Here is an 11,658-nt window from a genome sequence, read left to right on the forward strand (position 1 = left end):
TTATTGGCTTGGATCATCTATCACCTTACTAATCATGGAACGCCTTACTAAAAAGTTTAGAACCAATGACTCCCCTTCTTGTGGATAAGCATCCTCACAATCATCATTATCATCATTATGTGGCTCATTTTTGGGTTTCTCTCCATCTTAAGGCTCGGCCTCATTCTCTTCTTTCTTAAGACCCACTTCCTTACCAAGGTAATACAATATCCCTTCCCTTAGTATAACATTGCGTTGGTTTGGACATTCATTGGCTTTATGTCCCCAATCTTGGCACTTGAAACATTGGAACCCTTTAGGATTAGGCTACTTGTGAGCTTCTTGTCGGGGAGGAATTTTGTGGACTATTTTAGGCTCGGGCAGCCTTATAGTGGTGGGTTGGTCCTTGTTTTTGGGCCAAACAGAATATGGTTGAACCATATCTTTGCTCCTCGGCCAACCTGAGGTTGATGGTCCCTTTGCCTTGACGACGACCTCTCTTTAAGCTCCCTTTCAATCTCAAGAGCCACTTGGAAAATTCCTTCAACGGTATCAAACTTGTGAAGCATCAAATGAGTGGAAATCTCTTTGTTCAACCCGCACTTAAACCGAATGATATCATGGCCAATTTGTTCTTCACGATGATCAAGCTTCAGTATGAGTTGTTGAAACTCATCATAATATGCCATCACACTTCGATTCCCTTATCAAAAATTGTACAACCTAGCAAGCAAATCATGACAATAACTTTTGGGAAGATACCTTTGCCTCATTAGATACCTCAACCAAAACCATGGTGGTGGTTTTCCATCAATCAACTCATTACCAAACCGTTTGACATATTCCTACTATGTGTTAGCATAGCCTTCAAAGTGAGCTATGGCATAACAACTCTTATTCTCCTCCGATATATCATTCACTTGAAACACTTTATCACACGTCGACTCTAAATCAAGATACACCTTGGGGTCACTTTCACCCTTAAAGATAGATAGGCTCAATTTGATGGTATTGATGCCTAAGTCTCTCTCTTGGTGTCGGTTTTCCTTTTCTCCATACCCTCGGTATCTTCTTGGATCCACATGTCCCCCTCTCATATCTTTTTCCCTCATATAAGCATCCCCAAAGGCTCCATACCCTTCATAATACTCTCTACCATATTCCTCAAAGTGGACGGGATGATTTTGGATATTTGGAACTTGATTCAGAGGGATTGGATTTTGTGGAGGTGGTGGTCTTTGGTTTAGTTGAGCTTGGAAGGAAGGGTTTGGATTTTGTGGAGGTATTTGATGTCCGAGTCCCTCTTGTGTAACTGGAAGAGTTTTGTAATGGGTTGGTCTATTGGAGTCTCAATTTAGGGGGTTATGAGTGGTTTGGCTTGCGGCATTTAGTGGAGCTAGTGAAGGACTTGGCAATTGTGGCGATGTTTAGGGAGTAATGGTGGTGGAGGAATTTCTATCATGTCCACTTTACAAAACATGTCGAGGAGTAGAAGGACGAGAGTTCCTTTGACTCTCTACTTGTTCTAACCTCCCACTAGTAGTCCTCATTTCTCCCCTTATGACTCCCACTTCCGTACTCAACCTTTCAAGAGCTTGGGTCATAGCCTCAAGAGTGACCCTCATATTCTCCATTTCATTAGAATCCACGGTTTGAGACATTGTTCCCTCCATTCTCAAGGTATCACCTACACAAGTAACAAGTAAGTTAGTTTAAAACCTCTCCTCACTCACACACTCTCGGATCACTCACACTCGAGATCTACAAGTGTTGTAGATTGGCTAGTAAGTCATGAATCCTTAAGGTTTGAGTATGCTCTTGTCCGGAGTAGATTATTGTTTGAAACTCAAAGAATTCTTGTCAGACTAGAGTCTAGGAGTTACAATGTATTCAAACGACAAAAGAACACAAACAAACGATGACACGAATACAAGGCTTCAAAGGACTAATTGACAACCTAGTAGGAATGTACTAGCTTGCTAATTAGTTCTCGAGTCAATTAGAAAAAACTAAGAATCAATAATTAGAAACTAGAATATCCAAATTGAGCTTAATTAATGACGTGAACAGTGATTAAGGTGATGTGGTAGTATGAAATTAGTCACGGGTCAATACATTTTGTTCAACAACTTGAAGCCTTAATCTTTACAATTTTGTAATGGATAACTTTGCTTTTGGAGGGAAAGTAAAGTCTAAGTAAAGTTTTGTAAGTTTTTAACTTTTTCCAACTCAAAAAGATGAGGCTTGACTTTACTAGTTACATAAGACAATATTCCTTGTTTAAAGGAATAAAGTGATTGTTAAGTCAAGGAAGTGATGTTGGCAAGTCTTTTCACAAAGAACTTTACAACTTTGTCTTATAACCCTTTTGGATCTATTTTAGTCTTTATAGTGGTCAAGATATGAGATGATGAGAAGATGAAGATGAACACCACAACAATACTTCAAGAACACAACCAAAATTCACCAACGATATCCCACTTTAAAGTCAAGCAACAACACACAAACTCAGCCTACTTCAAGTTCATCATACTACCACTTTAAGTCCATAATAGAAATGTCAATATATTAAGTTCAACTTAGCTTTAGACACCTTTTGTGTTGATGAAAAATAAATCAACACAAGAAGCAAACTAGACAAACAAAATAACATCTATATATAAACACAAAAACACCAATCTTGGCTAAGAACACAACACAACACAATTTTCTTGGCCAAGAACAAGATGGACAAATTTCTCTTCTTTTTTTTTATGGAATTTTCAGATTTCAGCAACCTATTTTTTTTTTCTATTTTAGTATTTTTCAACTACCAAACCCAAGATTTATTTTTTTGGAACAAAATCAACCACAATCGTTGATACCAAATGATATGAGACCAAGTTAACAACACAAGAAACAAACAACCACAAGAACAACAAGATGAAAAACAAGTGCTAGTGAATCAAAATAGGCCACACACGGCTTCACTAGTCTTCAAGAGTCATGTTTTTACAATAAGAAGATGATATTAACAACAAGAACAAGAAAGTCAATAATAATGCTAGTGAATCGAAATAGCCTCACACGGCTTCACTAGACTTCAGGATTCCAACAACACAAGATTAACAAGATTACAAGAGGGATAGTAACTTGACACACAATATTCAATGATCTAAGAACCATAAAAAGAGAAAGGACCCTAAGATTAATGAATATTAATACCAAGTTCTTACTTGGACCAATAGGAACTCAAAGAAACCAAGACCCTAGTTTCTAGCCAAGAGACAATCCTAGTATCACTCTACTAGTGAGTTTTCGGAATTGGGGCTTCTCCAATGGAAGAGACAAGTTACAAAATATTACAAAGTGTTTGTTGTATTCCAAAATATATATGAACTAACTCAAAAATAACACTAACATTATCTATTTATATTAGTCCACAAGGAGATAACAAATGACCATCCTACCCTTGCCAAGGGGTGGCCTTGGAGTGTAAGTTTATTACACTTCAAGGCTTCTCTTCACACTTAAAAATATTTAATCCATTGGAAGGCTCAAGTACCAACTCACACACGCCCATTTGCATGAACATAACTTGGAGTTTTTGTAACTCCCGAGCTTGACTATGTGTGAATGGTCGTGACCTTGTTGGACAGCTTGTAGAACTTGTTGGATAGCTTGTAGAACTTGTTGGACAGTTTGGTACACCCGTATTAGTATGACTATAAATTTAGGAAGGTAACTTTGATCTAAGGGGGGAGATGGTAGATTAAAGTAGTTCCCGAATATTCTTATGGTGTCAAGTTTCAAGTAAGAGGCGTGATAAATCAATTCTTATTCAAGCAAGCTCCTCCTACTTTGGTTTGAATAAATACCTACCAATGTCTTATGTACTCAAGTCCGGCCTATGTCTAAGGTTGGAGCACTCTATGTAACTCATGTCATGTTCCTACCTCCAAACTATAAGCCATAATGTCATTCAATGATTCTATATTTCAAGTATCCAAGCTCTATGTTGTGAGGGACATGATCCATAAATCTATGTCCCAAATCTTGCTTTGTTCTAGGGAACCATATTTTTGTATATTAACGATTCATTTTATGTTGGGTTAGCCAAAATGATAAAGTTGTATGAACCTATGACTATCTCAGCTCTAAAAATAAGAAGCGATAGCTTCGAGTAGAAGTAATTTTCTAAATCGTCGACTTCATGAATTCCATACTCATGTTATGAGACTCGTGATGTAAGCTCTTATGATTCTCACTGTGGTTGTTGTCCTAAGAACTCGTGCTATGTTGATTTTATGCCAGAACGACTCTCCACTTGTGATCTAGACACTTGATATATGAAAAACTTCGTGATTGTATTGTATCTTCAAATCATGTTCCACATTGAGTAGTGCAATAAGTATATGTTAATAACCAAATAGTGTTACTCCCTTTCATGATTCTTGTGCTCAGGTCACCCTCTGTATGTTAGTATGATGGTGGTTGTGGAAGCGTAGAAGTGTGTTAGTCGTGGGAGTAGATGTCGTTGTAGGTGAAAAATTTTGATGTGATTTCTTGAGCTAAGGTTATAGGAGCAGGGGGAGGAAGGATATGAATATTCTTTACGTGAAATAGTTAGGAGGGAAGTATATGGTGAGAATCTTATCTCATGTCTTGTACCAATATTAATCAGGCCGAGGACTCTTAGAAAATTCATGTCTTATAATGTTTTGATCGTGTGCCATAAAACACATGCAAAGATCATGTCGATGTAAATTTTTGTTATCTCAAGTTTCGTGCTTACCCGTTTCCCTAAGGGTTATCATAAAGATCGTGTGATGCCTTAGCATATTTTATTTGAGGAAAAACTTTCAAATCAATATTACGTTCTTTATTCTACACTTTTAGAGCTTCAAGAAGTCCTTACCTCTCATTCGGGGATGAATGATCCCAAGGAGGAGATAATGTAACAACCCGTACTTTCAGGCTAGAATATAAACCATCATTCCTATACGTAATAGTTCCAAAGTCCAGTAAATCCTATGCAAATTTAGTGTGTTAATCAATTATGTAGTGTGGTAATCTAGTTGAGCATGAATTAAGTCATAGAGATCACTTAACTCAAAGACGAGTTGAAAGCTTTCCTATCGATTAAGGTTTAGTGAGCGTCTAAACTTGGGTAAATTTCCATCAACCATAAATTTTTGTATGTAACGAATTAGGAGGTCTACTATATATCAAATGAATGTTTCTTGAGTCCTCTTTCCAATTATGCCAATGTCTCCTCAATCCTATACTCGAGCGAAAAGTTATGACTTTGCAAAGTGGAGTGCGTTGCCTAACAATCGCCTAAGGCTACTGGAATTATTGTGCCATGGGAAATGCATCGTCCAGCCTATTTTGGGTGATGGACAATGCGTCACCCAGCCTATTTTGGGTGATGGACAATGCGTGCCACTGCCTAGCATAGGCCATAGGCAATGCGTCGCATGCCATATGGCCCAAGGGCGTAAAAACTTCATTTTTAAGTCATTTTAAGGGCAACCAAGTATTTTTACATTCCAAAATCATCCCTAATCATCCTTAAATGAAATTAAGCTTTTTAGTAACGTTTTAAATCCCTTAAAATCCATAATTCATCTTTCAAGAACACAATAGGAGAAAAACAACTTAGGGCTAAACATTCAAGCTCAAGGGATCAACTTTTCTGCAAATTCTTCATCGATTAAGGTACGTAGGGCTTTCCTAAAAACTCTATGGGATAAGATATGATTTTATTAATATTTTGAAAGTATGTTATGATGTTTTAACATGGGTTTGAATAATTGTTTTGAATATCCAAATCATGAAACCCTTTTCAATAATAGACATATTGTTTTGGTTTTGAGGCCTCCCCTTAAAAAATGATTTTTAACTTGTGTATATGTAAGTATGTGTTTTGAGTTTTTCAAAGAGTAAATCGAGAGCATGAATGATGAAACCCCTCTCTTGTTATAATACCTCTTAATTTAAATTGTATGGTTTGAAGTGTGGGATAAGTGTTTTACCACTATTTTGAACTTGATATTGATTATAAATTGAAGAAAGGGTGTTTTATTCTTTATAGATGTTTAAAGTGATAATTTAAATAGATTGCATGTTGTTACATGATACTTGACCACCACGCATTTGTGAATTGAAATTGAGGATCTTTGCCTAAGTTTTCATGAGTTTCACTATACACATCCTCAAATATTGTTTGAATAGTTTGGTGTTCTGAACAAAAGGTTTTGAAAGAGAAGACTGTAACATGATAATGTATGGCTTAGAGATACGACTTGTAAGTCTTGGTATGACAATACCAATCAGGTGAATGCCATACCAGAGTAAGATTTTCAATTCTGATTTCATAGAATGTATGACTTAAAGAGTTAAAAGTGGGCTAAAAGAGAGTTAGATGCTTACCCGAAGTAGGCATGAGTCATACGATTCATTGCCTGGAATCGTGTTTTGCCGATACGGGTTATGATGTCCCCAAAGAGAGATTATAAGCTTGTCTAGTGCCCTGTGGAGTATTAGAATTAGAAACTTCAACTCTTGCAGAAAACTTGGGTTGAGGTCTTGGCCGCTGACTTAAGGGAAAATTCCATATAGCCTATGGGATTGTAGAATTGTAGGGTGTACCAGCTAGCTCATCAGTAAGATAAAGAGTGAGTCATAGTTTTCAAGGAAATGTTTCAAAGTCTTTCAAAATATGCCCATATGTTTTCATATATTATATCTAAAATGTTTTATGAACTGCACTCACTTATGTTAAATATAAATACATTATTTTGGATTGCTATGCTTACCAGTACAATTGTATTGACCCCTATATTTCAGGATTTGAGGCTCAGTCTCGGGGTTCCGTTAAGCAGTAGATTGACTTGACAGAAGTTGCAGTTGGTGAGCCTCCCTTACTTTGGAAGGCTTGGTTATGAAACTTGTCATGGTTATACTATTTTGATTCATGGTCCGATTGGGGGCCTTGTCCCAGAGTTCAGACAGATGTTATTTTCAATTAGTAGATATTTCGTGGACTAGAGTCATGTACTTTGAATGTTATGAACTTCATTTAGTATTGTCCAGTTGAATATAAAAAGTGACCATATTTACGTTTATTAATCTTTGTCATATCTTTATATTGTATGAACATTATGTATGATTACCAGATAGAATAAGGGAGCTCGGGCCTTCACGATTCTGGATGTCTATGCGGACAGGGCCTCGGTTCGGGTAGTGATATTAACGAAACCCTGGAGATGTGCCTCAGATCCTGAAATATGGGGGGATGATACATATGTACTGGTATATGAAACAACCCAAAAATAGCATGATTTTATACGAAATAGGTGAGAGCATTTCACAATAACAATGAACATTTTGTAAGTAAACATACATGGGCATATATGATAAGTTTCAACTCATTTATTGACAATCTTGACTCACTCTTTGTTATTCTTCTGAGCTAGTAGGTACACCTTACAAATCTATAATTCCACGGTATATGTGGGACTCGTCCTTGACTCAGCAGCTAAGCCTCCAATCCAAGTAGCCACTAGAATGGAGTGATGATACCCCCATGTGAGCACACTACAGGAAATTCCCCCATGTGAGTTGTCCTAAAAAAATTCCTTTCATGTAGGATCATATATCATAAGTCCTGTATCGGCAACTACGGTTTCCAGCGGTCATCCATTGCACTCAAATTCCTTCTTCGGGAAACCTACTAGCTGTCTTAATCCCAACTTTTAGCTCTTTAAAGAAAACTTGTTCATACTTTTAAAACATTCAACACTATCTTGTTAAGGGCATGAAATCATTAAGTATCGTCATACCCTGACTTTCAAGTCAATCAAATCACATCGTATCATATCTGCAGCCCTTTTCACTTATTATCATATTAATGATCAGCCATAGCTTTTAAACATCAAGTGAGGGAGAGTCATGCAGTAGGTTTACATTTGAATTCACATAGAAAAACACCCTCCTTTCAATAGTACAATAATAAGGTGATCATGTTATGTTTACATTGTTCCAAACCACATAAATTGTTAATTTTTACACGATAAGCATTTTCCATTCACAAAGTCCCTCCCAACAAATCACAAGCTATCTCATTCCATGATCAGTAGTAAAGGATTCACACACTAGTTTTCTTTGAGAAAATTCATGCATTTAAACAATTCACAATACTTGAAATCAAAGATATCATAAAGGAGAGAGAGTTTAGTTATTCATGCTCTCAATCAACTTTACAAAACATACAAAATCATATATACATAGTTATAGTTCAATTTCCATGAAAAGTTGTTCAAGACAACATATGTTTTCATCAAAACAATCCCATGATGCATACTTTTCGAAAACAATATCCAACACTTTATTATAAAACATAATTGGGTACCTTTAATCTTGATAAAACATTTAAACTTACGCCCATGGTTTTTAGAGTAGTCCCACATACCTTAGGTTGTTTAATTTGAAAAATGGAACCTTAATCTTGAAACCTTTATTAATAATCTTGAATTGAAAGGCTTGAATTCTTGATCTTTGGGAGGGAAGTTTAGGATTTTGTTTTGAGAGGATTTTGAGTAAGTTGAGTTGATGAAATAGGAGGAAAATACCGCCCCTTAAGGGTTATTAGGCGTGGGCTGGAAGTTATAAGGTACGATAAGACTAAAAATCCCTTAAAAATATGGAACCAACAGCTGTAAACTAGGGGTGAACTGGAGCGTGCGTCGCACGCTAATCACGCTACCTCACTGTCTCCCTCACGAAAAATGCAATAACATTTCCCTCGGGTATCGGATTAAGGCAAAATTTGTAACGTTGGAAGGTAATTCAATTATCTACAATTTGGTGGGTCTTTACTTGTAAAATTTACATGAATAGAAAGTTATACACATTTAAAATAAACCCTTGTAGAATCGAATATCAAACTTTGGATGAATGAAAGATTCTTAGCTCAACTTTGCTCTAAGTGATTTCTATGAACACTTTTCACCTCATAATAACTTAATAGACGAGGAGAAAGATCATGACCCATGAATTTAAATATAAACCATGGAATTAGAGCTTACACATGTAGGAACGATGGTTCAATTTCTAGCTCAAAAATGTGGGGTGTTACATTATCTCCCTCCTTGGGATCATTCGTCCCCGAATGACGGGTAGGGACTTGTTGAAGCTATAAAACTGTAGAATAAAGAACAAAACCTCTCGTTTAATATTTTTCCTTATCAAAATATGTAAAGGTATCAAACGAGCTTTATGATAACCCTTAGTGCAACGTGAAAGCACGACACATGGGATAATGAGACTTTACATAGGGATGATCTTGCACATGAGTCCTATGGATCATAATCATCACAACATAAGGCTGGGGTTTATTTGATGATCATAGACCTAATTTATATTGGTACTAATCATGAACTATGATTTCGCGGAAGATAGGGATAGAAGAATTCTCCACCTCTCATGATACAATGAATAGGCTTAGCTTAAAGGCACTGCTTGGCTATACCCTAGCATTAAATAACATATCTCGTCCTTTTCATCTTACAATTCTCCCATCTCACATCTAACCACTAGAGTTTGAGTCCCACTACAAAGTGCTTTTATGTTAAAGCCTAACTCGAAGTAACAAGGTGATAACTTAAGCTATAGGACTTTGTACTTTACATCCCATTAAGAATATTACCTCACCTTATCACTGTCGTAAAAAGCCCTTGGGTTTTAATTCAGGTAATACTAATCACATAGTACATGAGTTGTGTTTTCATCAATCAAAACATTCAAGCCTATCAATCTACACCAACTTCATGGATTCCCCCCACTAAGACCAACAAATTTAATCATTTTCACAAAATTTTTCACCATATATCTCCTTCCTAACTATTTCTCATAATGAAAGTTCATCCCCTTCTTTCCCCATCACTAATAACCTTAGCTAAAGAGTTCAAATAAAAATTTTCACATTCAAGAACATTGTTCAAATCAAAATTTTCACATTCAAGAACATCTACTCCCCCATCCTAAGTCACTACTACTCTTCCATAACAACTATTAGACTATCATTCGGAGGGACATTGAGGGACCCAAGCACATGGGTCAAGGAGAGGAGTAACACTATTCGATTATAATATATACTAATTGCACTACTCAAGGTGGGATATGAGATGAAGGTACAATACAATAGACACGAAGTGCTCCATATATTATGTGTCTGGATCATAAATAGGGAGTCGCTCTGGCATAAATGCAATATAGCATGAGTCCTCACATCCTGAGTCGTATATGTCACAACCCCGTTTAGAGTCATGATGGCACCTACCACATCCTACCGGTAGGAAAGCCGATACCGGAACTCAGATCTATGCCAATGGGTTACCTCGGTAAGAATGTCCAACATGGACTCAATGTATGAACACAATATATAACAAAAACATTTCACAAATAAGGACAACCAATATTCAAACATAAATCCCATGACCTGATAGTATTAATACAAGAGCTTCTAAACTTGAAAAGAGGAATTTACAATCCCAGAATCTAAAATGTCTTAAATAATCTCATACATTTGTCTCGAAAACAAAAGAGAAATAAGGATAGAGGAAAAAGATAGCAAATCGATCTCCAAAAGATCACCCTATCTCCGAAGAGTCAACTCGCATGAACTAGCTCAACGGCAACAACTAGAACGTGGGTCTGCACCAAAAAGGTACAGAAGTGTAGTATGAGTACCAAAATACGGGTACTTAGTAGGCATCATCGGCCGATTGAACTCAAATATAATGTAAAGACGATGTAAAGTAAGACAATGATCTTAAAGTCAAGGGCTAGGATCGGACCTGAATCTGCTTTGATAATACTGTAAGAACATCTATACTACTAAAATAATAACATGACATACTATTTCAATATACTCGATAATAACCATAACAACTATCATTTTAAAAGTGTACAACCATATACACAATCACAAAATATCTACTTGCCATAATCATCATCAACCATCTTTAGAACATACACACAAAAACTAACCTCGACGTCCTATACCATCGGAAAGTACACGAAAGAGAGCAAAACAAAGAACTCATCACGACGTCCCATACTACTGGAGAGTACACAAAAGAATACAACCAATAATACCATAAAGTACAAATACTCAATCACTTTATCGAAAACCGCGGGTAGCACAACCCCGTTATGACTCATTACCGAAATCCACTTCCAAATACCCATACCGTAATTCAACATAAAGAAAGCACATTGTCATAGCATAGGTATGTAATCATTATTCCTATAATTCACTGATAAATATCGCAAAGTCCATACTAATTAACCTTATTTTTTCAAAAGTCAAAAGATTACAAGTCTTAAAATCGCTAGTCATCAAATTGCGGAAAAACTACAAGCCACCCCTATAGAATAGGTTATTCAGCTATCATAAGGCCATTCTTTAACTAGCATTATCATGATATGAGTTATCAACTAAGCCATCTCAACTTCACATGTTAGGAGATAATTTAACTAACCATCACGCAATACTAGATCCATCGTCACTAAGCATGTCACAAACTTAAGGACTAGTTTCCATATTTTAATCAAGTAAAGTCCACCAACAAGTTTACTAAGTTTTTAGGTTTCAAATAATAATCATATATTTTAGAAGTAGCTAGTTATCAC

Source organism: Capsicum annuum, chromosome 6 (assembly GCF_002878395.1).
Source record: "Capsicum annuum cultivar UCD-10X-F1 chromosome 6, UCD10Xv1.1, whole genome shotgun sequence".
NCBI lineage: Eukaryota > Viridiplantae > Streptophyta > Magnoliopsida > Solanales > Solanaceae > Capsicum > Capsicum annuum.